Here is a 9,272-nt window from a genome sequence, read left to right on the forward strand (position 1 = left end):
TGCTCATGAGAAGAGGTGCTGGTGGTGGTGGTGGTGGTGGTGGTGCTGGGAGGGAGCAGGAGAAGAAAGCAATATGGCCACAATTGGACCAATGAAGCATATCACGCGCATTCACTTTGCATTTGCCACTTCCTTCAAGACTTTTCTTTCTTTGATTTCTTTGAGGCACTGCGGCACTTCTCACATGCTAATAATAGACTTGTCCATCAACTGTCCCCACCCTTGGAGTTAATTGGCGCTGTGCAAAGGGAGCCAGCATCGCTCTGAAGTCGGCCGTCATTAGATCAGTGGATGCTGACCGTCTCCAGCTCGCACACACCCCTCTGATCTGCACACACTCGCCATCTCTTTTTCGCCGCCCCACCTGCTCTCACAGCACGACCCCTCCTAAAGAGCAGACCCTCCCTTTCACCGTCCCGTGGCGTCTTCTCAGAAGGTCTTGAGAAGGCCGACCTGCCTGCTTTCACATCTACGCCTCGGACGCCGCTGTGATCTCACTGACTAGATAGCTCTCCTCCCCGCCCACAGGAAGCGAGCGTCCTCACGCCGCAGCTACGTTTTATTTTCACCTCAGTGTATCTGCTCGTGTCTTTCAAGCATGTGTTCTGCTTGGATCTCCCTGTGCTGTCACTGCAGGTCCTATCAAATCAACAACAATTGTCTCTTTGTGCACTGAAAAGCCTTCTTCTCTTAAAATGAGTCTAATCCTCTGCCGGCGCAGTGAGGAAATGTCACTTTCCCACGCAAATCAACTTGTTTCAACAATTTTCTGGAGTGTCATTTCGCTTGATTCCGGTGCAGCGATCTGCCTCATCCTGTCGTGCCTCTCTGCAAAACTTGAATCAAGGTTATTTGGAAACAGATGGAAATCGTCTCACTGCGGTGGACGATGTTCAACAAGCTGAAGAGATTTTGTTTTTAGTTTGGATCCTTTTCTCTCCATCTGAAAGAACAACGCACAACAGCATCAGATGAAGACAAACTCCCCTGAAATCTGTAGAAAATAATGAAACACAGGCGGTCAGAGGGCAGGAGGGCCGACAGGACAGCGCTGACTGCCAACAGGCTTCTGCTCGGTGCCCGTGTGCACGTCAACACATGTACTGTATGTTCATGCCAGCCAGGGCTTCTGCTCGTTTTCTTCTGTCATATTCTTCTGTGTACATCACCGTAAGTGTTTTCATAAGCAGGGAAATGCAGCAGAGGCCGTGGTGTCCACTGAAAAGACGAAGCTGGAGCAGATTCAGGCTGAAAATCCTGCCAACAGCAAACAAAGAATTTCATTTCAGAAAGAAGTTTGGCGCCTCGTGTGGGGTCGAAATCATTTTCACATTCTCTCACACGCACGTCTTTTTTTTAATCGTCAGCAAATCAGACAAAAAGACCAAAACCAACAATAAACTGATGCTACTGATAACTGCAGGAGTGCGGATCTCCACCAGGTGTGCTGCAGGTGGAGAACAGGGAGCGCAGGTCGGCCGTGTGTCCGAGGACTGAAGGCGAGACAGTAAACAGCAGCAGTGTGAGACCTCAGTTTCACCGGGTCATTAGCATGAACACACACGACGTGGCCGAACAAATGCACGGCTTCCTCCTCTGAGCAATGTCTGCTAAAAACTACAGATCCCTGCTGTTTGAGGAAATTATTTAGCCTTTTTAAAAAGTGCATTTACTCTATATGTGTAGCCCACATTTAAATATTTATGGTTTTTCATTGGATTTGTTTAAAAAAAATTTTTTAGTGTGTAGAGTAAGTCTATATGATCTGTATATATACTGCAGAATGTGTGTGTGTCTTTTCATTGATGCACTTGTGGCCTCACGACGTTTTGCTCAAGTCAACACTCTATTGAGGCGACCAGCTCGTCATCGTTAAAGAAAAACTCAAATAGAATTTTGTACCTGCAGAACGAAGACTCGACAGTTATCTGTAGAAAATAACTGTAAGTTGGAGCCCAAAGAAAACGTCACCAGCTTTCCAAAGCAGCAGCTGAACGCTGGCGTGCACACGCTCACGTGCGTGCATGCATCATTTTGAGTGCGTGAGAGAATAAATGTGTCCTTTCGGGAGTTTGTGTCTGTATGTGCACAGGGCAGAAACACAAAACGCCGCCTCATGCCCTCTTCGCCCCCCCTCCTCTGCCCTGGCAGCTCTCCCATGATGCCCCTGCCCCCGGCTTCCTGCCTCTAATGGCCGTCTCTGTGTGCCATCTCGGGAAGCCTGACATCCCCTCCAGAGGCAGAGGGCCCGGCGTTAATGGAAGCCATTGATGGGCGAAGAAAGGCTCCTTTGTGGCGCCGGGGGCAGGCGTGGGCACCCGTTTGCTCACACACAGCTTCCCCTCCGCACACACTGGGCCGGCCGCTCAGAACTGAGTGCCAACAGCGGAGATCGAAAGACAGGAGCAGCAAAGTGCCCCCTTACCGGGGAAATGGCAGAGAGGGATGGGTAGAGCCGAGGGAGGGGGAGGGTCGGCGAGAACGAGAAAGGGAGGGTGAAAACGACAGAGGGGCGAGTTGGCAAAGAGGGGGAAAGCAAAGAGGAAGGGATAGGTGGAGATAGGCCACGGCGAAAAGAAAGGCCGAGAAAGAGCAGAAGAGATTAACCGAATAAGACAAATTCAATTGGCGCGTAGGAGGAACAAATAAAAAAAAGGATGTGAAGGAAATGGGGTACAAACCTCGCAACCAAACACTGAGCGCCAGAGAAAAGAAACCCCGGAGAAAAGGGAAATTGAGCAGGAAAAACAAAGGAACGGAGGCTGGGCTCGCCCACGTCAATGACGCTGGGTGGCCCCGGAGGATAAAAAAATGGTGGCAGGGTGCTGGAGGTCTCCCTCTGCCACTGTACAGCCTGTCAGCCTCTCGCTGGCTCTCTCCCCTTTCGGTGATTTATAACACCTGAATTGTTCTCTTTTAACAGAGTTGTGAATGGGAGAAGAAGAGGGGAGCTGCCGGCATGCCAAGCAGTCCCGTCGTTATTGATAACCAAACAGATGTGTCCAGTTTGGAATGAACATCTGACGCTAAATCTGGCCTAACGGTTTTTGTTGTCAGGGAAATACTGTACGCTGGCAGCCGGGCGCTCAATGGAGACGTGGGCTTTTTGTGTGCCACGCTGTTTTCATTCACCCTAAATAACAAGTCCGCTGCCCGGCGCCGTGCTTTCCAGGTGACATCCCTTCTTCTCGTCATTGTTGGCCGTGAAAAGGCTTCATCAGAAATCCAAAACACACCTTTCTGATTACCTTCACTGAATTACGCCTCAGGTTTCAGTGCCCGTTCTGAGGCTGACGGAAGAAAAAACAAAAGGAGCTGTTGTACAGGCCTGAGCTTGTTCGTCTCAACGTCGCCACCTACTGGTTTGACATTGAAGCCGTCAGCCACCTCCCGTCTCCCTGCTGCGTAGCACGCAGCCTCCTGCATTGTTCGGCTCGCTAACTCATCCCAGCAGCTACTGCTGCTAATTTCCAACCGCTGGCAGCGTGCCATGGCCGGAAGTTGCAGCGTGCACCGCCTGTATCCATGCGCCACCGTGGGAGAGCAGCAAGAAAGTAGTGCCATATTTGTCCCAGTATGTCATCTGTTTAACACGCCTGATTGGCTTTCACACCATAGCCCCTAATTAATATGCAGAGGCCCCTCGCCCCGCCTCTCCCCGCCATGCCCTAAGACAAAAGCGTATTGTGTGAGCACCTCCTGTTTTAATTACGCTCAAAAGGGAGCCGTGTGAGGGGTTTCTGTGCATGTGTGTGTGTGTGTGTGTGTGTGTGTGTGTGTGTGTGTGCTGCATTTATGAATGCATGAGCAATGACTGTGTGTGTGTGTGTGTGAGTGTGTGCAAGCACTGTACGTAAACGTATGATACGTGCACTGAGGGAATCATAAAACAAGCGCATTCATCGTCATGTCATCCTGCACATATGCTCTTGTGCATGTGTGTGTGCATGCGCGCCTGTGTGTGTGTGTGTGTGTGTGTGTGTGTGTGTGTGTGGGTCCTAAAACAAGAAGAATTGCGATGCCATTGCGAGGGGAGGAGCTGCTGCTGTCCTATCCCGCCGGAGAGAGAGAAAAGTGTTGTTGCTTGTTGCCTTTATGCAAATTGGCATCCGATAAAGGTTTTTTGGGAGAGCCACAAAGAGGGTTTGTGATCGGAGAGCCGGGGAGAATGGGAGAGGTTAGGAGGGGTTATGGGGAAAAGACAGGGACAAAATTCCCATCGGCGTACCCGCAGCCATCATGTTTCATTCCTCTTTTCTCCTTCTTCCCTCCCCTCCTTTCATCCCTCTCTTCCTCACATCCATGACCCGGTTATTAATTTGGTGGAGATTAGTCGCTCGTTAATTAACGCATGCCCCCCATCTTTTCCTCTCGCCGTCTCTTTCTCTTTCGATTGTATCGGATTCTGGGTATTTTCTCCTCGGCCTTTTATCAGTAGCCTTCTTTTCTGTCTTTTACGCTGATGAGAATGAGGTAATGTGTGGAGTGAGGGGAGTCAGAGGAGAGGATTGGGTGGGTCCCCCTCGGGTCCCTCGGGGGCCTTTTCAAACAGAGATAGTGAGGGCTTAACGGCTGAATATGACGGTCTGAGCGGTTGACGGCGGATTCATCGTTTTAAGCCACGTGCTCAGTGAAGATCTGGATTCAGCACTGCCTCCAAACAACCTCGGGCTGATTTCAGGGCCGTTTGATTCTTGTAGTTTCTGGAGAATTTCACACTTTCGGTCCTTTGCAGGCCTGGAAATGGCTGCTGCCTCTGCACCACTCTGACCTGTCTGTGCTGTGTTTATGGTTTGGTTAAATGTTGACTCGTCTAACACGAAGACGTCCGGTGCAGTGAGGTTCAGTAACTCGAGTTTCAGCTCCAGCGTCATCTCTGACGTGGATCAGGCTCTTCACTGGATGCTTTCTGCAAATCAGTGGCTTATGTCTAAGATCTGGTCAGCCATCAAAGGTCACCAATAACTGCTGATTATTAAATTCCTGGCTTTAGCTACTAGCTGCTGTTAGCTAGTTAGCTCAGTTAGCCATGCAGCTAGGGGCCCCGGGGACAAAGAAGACACGGCAGGCCGGGACAGAACAGGAGTGAAGCATCAGCAGAGTGCAGAGCCAGAATATTCTCACAAACAAATGATGGTTGATGATTGTTGGAACAACAGGAAAAACAAACCGAGGTGCTTTTGGTGAGCTTTCTTTGTGTTGAATGTGTTTTACGATGAGCTATTAAGCGTCTGACTTCGTAAAAGAGAGAAACTTGAGACTTGAGTTGTACTTTCCTGTTTAATGAGGGAAATAGGTGAAAGAAAATGTCCTTTCTGCTGCAGACTATCGCCCCCTGTGGTATAGACTGGTATTACAGACAGGACAGGCTGGGCTAACTGGTTAGCATGCTAACTTCAGTAGATATGTTATTGTCCCACAATCGGTCGAGAAATAAGTTCATTTTTCAGCGTTTTAAGCTAAACGTGTTCTGGTGACATGAGCACGATGTCGACATGCAGACTGTGTGCAGCCATGATTATATGAAGATTACATGAGTGTGTTTTTGGAAGGTTAACATTGTCTTTATACAAATAAAACATCTCAGGTTGAGAGATATGGATGAAGTTTTGAGAGAAAGGCTCTTCCAGTGAGTTGGAGCCTGAACGCAGGTCGCTGGAGATGAAGGTAAATAATAAAAATAATAATAATAATAAAAAGTCATAACATCCAAACCATTTTACAGGCAAACTGCTTCCTGTTTCTCCTCGTGTGTCGTCCCCTGCTGCTTCCTTTCATCAGAAACAGACGGATAGTTGAATGGACAAAGTACTTGTACTCAGTTAGAGGAAGAGTCATCTTCCTGACATTTTGCTTGACTGAAACTAAAAATACTGTTGTCAGTAATTCTATAAAACCTTTGAACATCACCATCAGAGTAAAAGCTGGAACTTCAAACTATTATTTTCCTTCAGTACAGTAAAGATTAAAACTACAGTTTTTAAAGTCATGTGTGTTTGTGGAGCCAAAGTCTGCTGATGCACAGCTGATATTTTATTCAGCAGTTAACTGGACATTTTAACTTTTTCAAGCCCTAAATATTCATGAAAATTTTCAGTGTTTCACCACAATTGAGCTATTATCAGGTTTAAAAAGCCTCATTTTGAGCATTGTGACAGTAAAACTGTGGAAAGAAGCAAACTGATGAAAAGAGTTTCATGCAGGCGAGCTGATCCACCACGTGATTCGTTCATGTATGAGGAATTCATTTCCAACAGAACAGTACATTAATAAATGAAATACAGATTTAGAATAACACTTTAGCTGCAGATTTTACACCCTGTAAGATGCGTAAATGCTGCTCTTTGCTGCTCTTTGCTGGCCTGCCGCTGTGCTGTGCTCACTTTTCTGTCTGCAGCAGCACTTTTAAAGCCTGCACGTCATCTCGTCTCCGAGCGTGGAGGAGCATTCAGGCCGCCGGCTCTCTGCGTCCTCCCTGCTAGCCTGGCGTGACTTCTGCTGCTCCCCTCGTTCGCAGCGCCGCCTCGGCCTCCGGTGAGGCCCCGCTGAGCCACATGCTCCCTCAGTGGGTTCGCTCAATTAAGAGGCCACGAAGGCCCCGACCTCTCCCGACCTCCGCCGACCCCCTCGAGTCACGCACCTCGGAGGCATGCGTGTGCTTTGGGCTGGTGGGGGGATTCGGGTGGAGGTGAGGGTGTGAGGGGACGTGCGGTGGTGACGGGGGGAGGTCGGTCAGTGCTCTTTTGTTCCGGTGCTGTCCAGCTCGCCCCCATTCACCCCAGGCGTCTTTCATAAGGAGTGTGTAATAACTGCCTTTGTTGGTTTTTCCTCTTGTAATGGGTCCGGTGGGAGGCCTTGTTAGTGCACGGGGTGCTAAACCAGGGGACCTCGCAGGGACTCTGGGATTAGAGGCTGCCCCATTCTGCCCTAAACGTGATCCTTCCCTGTCACAATGGTCATTCAGCCAGCGGATGAATATGATTTCTTCAGATCTTCCTAATTGCAAAGCTTTTTTTGTTCTATGTAAGGGTCTTAAATTTGGGTTTGCTTAGTCATCTAAGGCAGCATTAAAGGCCCAGTATGCAGTTTGAGGAAGGATAAAGACAAGGCTGAATTACAGAGAGGCACATCAATGATATTCTGACCTCAAGGAATTAAAGACACCTTTAAAGTGACGTCTGAGGAAAGCTGCTTTAATGAAGAAAGTGGCAGAACTTGACTCAATGTTTCTTTGGATTTGTGATAAGATTTTGGAGATGTTTTAATCTTTAATCTTTAAGGCTTTCATTCAGGCAAAACATGTGGCTCGGTGTTAAAAGGACGAGCGACTTTCAGCACATTTTCACACCCAATTTAGTGAAAAAGGAGAGTTGAATGAAAATATATTAAGATTTTTAAATGACCCTCCTTTGATTTAGAGGAGGGTCCGTCCTGATGTCTCAGAGGACAACAGTGTTGATTCGACTCAACTTATTTCACCTTAACAATAATGAGATCTTTGATGCTCGAGTGAAGTCTGAGAGAAATTTCAGGTGACCCGTCCTATAGCGAAAAAGAAAAATACATACGAACACAGAGGCCACCTTAAAAATCAAACCTAAATAAATAAATAAATATGCTTTTCCCACTGTTTGGGAAAAAAAACTTCTGAAACGATCATTTTCTAAACATTTCTGCATAATTTGGGGCAATATGTGTTCAACAAGGCATAATTTGTGTTGGGGAGAGGATATATTTTGATAGCGTCCTCGTAACTGTTCCCATATTTGTCCACTCTGGACCTGAGGGGAGGTCCAGGCATGGCCGGTCGCTCTCTGCTGTCACACCGAGGGTTTGTCGACCACAGGCGAGAAATGAGAGAGGCGAACGTTTGAGGGGCCCAAAATGAACACTGCTGCTACTTTTGTTGATTTGGCATTCACACGGCTCGCCGTTTTCAGGAGGAAATTCAAGTGAAGCACTCCCAAGCACTCATGGAGCACTGAAGGCAATTTCCCCTCAGTCAAGTGGCTGAAACCCTCTCCAGCTGAACAACTTCCTGCATTTAGCCGGCGTCCCCCACCGACACCCCTGCTCCGTCGTCGCCCCGCTCAGCTGGCATCAGTCAGCCCCTCTCAGCGGGGGCGCAGCTCGGTCCAGAACGCCGGTGACGAGGTTATGACCACAGCTGTGGTTCCTGATACGACGTGGAACTAAATGCAAACCTGTGAAACCCACAGCCGGAGCTCATGATGCGCCGGCGTGTCGCTGCTACCTGAGCAGCTCAAACAAGACGTTTCAGGATGTGCAGATTCGTCAGTTCACAGAGCTGATTGGAGAGTGGATGCAGCTTTTGGGACGACGGCTCAGAACTATAATGAGAGTTAAATTAACTCTGATGATGTGCACTTGCAGATGCACCGCCAAAGTGTTGATATTTATACTCTGAGTGGTTTTTTTCTGTGAAGCATCTCAGCAAAAACATAAGCGCATGGAATAATTATGCAATCAAAAGATTATCACTTATGCATAAGGAAAGCAGATGTGTAAAGTCACAGCGTTTAAGTACACAGAGGTGGTACTTTTATTCCACTCTGTGGGGATTTTTACGGTTTCTTCCACTGGATTTATATTTAAATCACTGCATTTACTGCAACAAAAAACACTTCTTGATATAATATCTTACAAAAGAAATACTGGGAGTTTCATGAATGTCATCACACTCATGATGTTACGGCTTTTGGGGTCAGACCTAAGGGCAATAAACCCCCCTGGTGGAGTCAGCGTGGATCACATTTATCTCCATATTCAGCGATGAAAAGATGAACTTTAGTACAACGAGTATGAATCTTATCAGACTCTGACGTCCTGTCAGCGTGTCAGATCCCCACGGTGGTTTTAGCTCCGGCCCATTACGGCCTCTGCTGGGCTGTGAGCCGGCTGAGGGGTCCCACAGGGGACCAGGAGGTCCTGAGGGAGCCTATTAACCCATTATGTTCACCTCCAGAGCAGTGTTACGCACAACAATCACATACAAGCTGGAGGCTGAGCCACAGGAGGCTACAGCTGCTTAGAGCGCCGCCGCGTAGCCTGAGGCGCCGATCAGCACCGTTCCCACGTCGTGCCTTGCTCAAGGGCCACATAGAGCGGCGGGGCGATAAGCTCATGAGTGTAATACGGCCTCTTAGATTTACATGTCATTTTCCATTGAAGGAAAGTGGGAAATCATGTATAATTACAGCGTGATCAAGCAGGGTCACGACACAAAATATTTATACGAAGTGTCGCTTTGC

Source organism: Chaetodon trifascialis, chromosome 7 (genome assembly GCF_039877785.1).
Source record: "Chaetodon trifascialis isolate fChaTrf1 chromosome 7, fChaTrf1.hap1, whole genome shotgun sequence".
NCBI classification, from domain to species: domain Eukaryota; kingdom Metazoa; phylum Chordata; class Actinopteri; order Chaetodontiformes; family Chaetodontidae; genus Chaetodon; species Chaetodon trifascialis.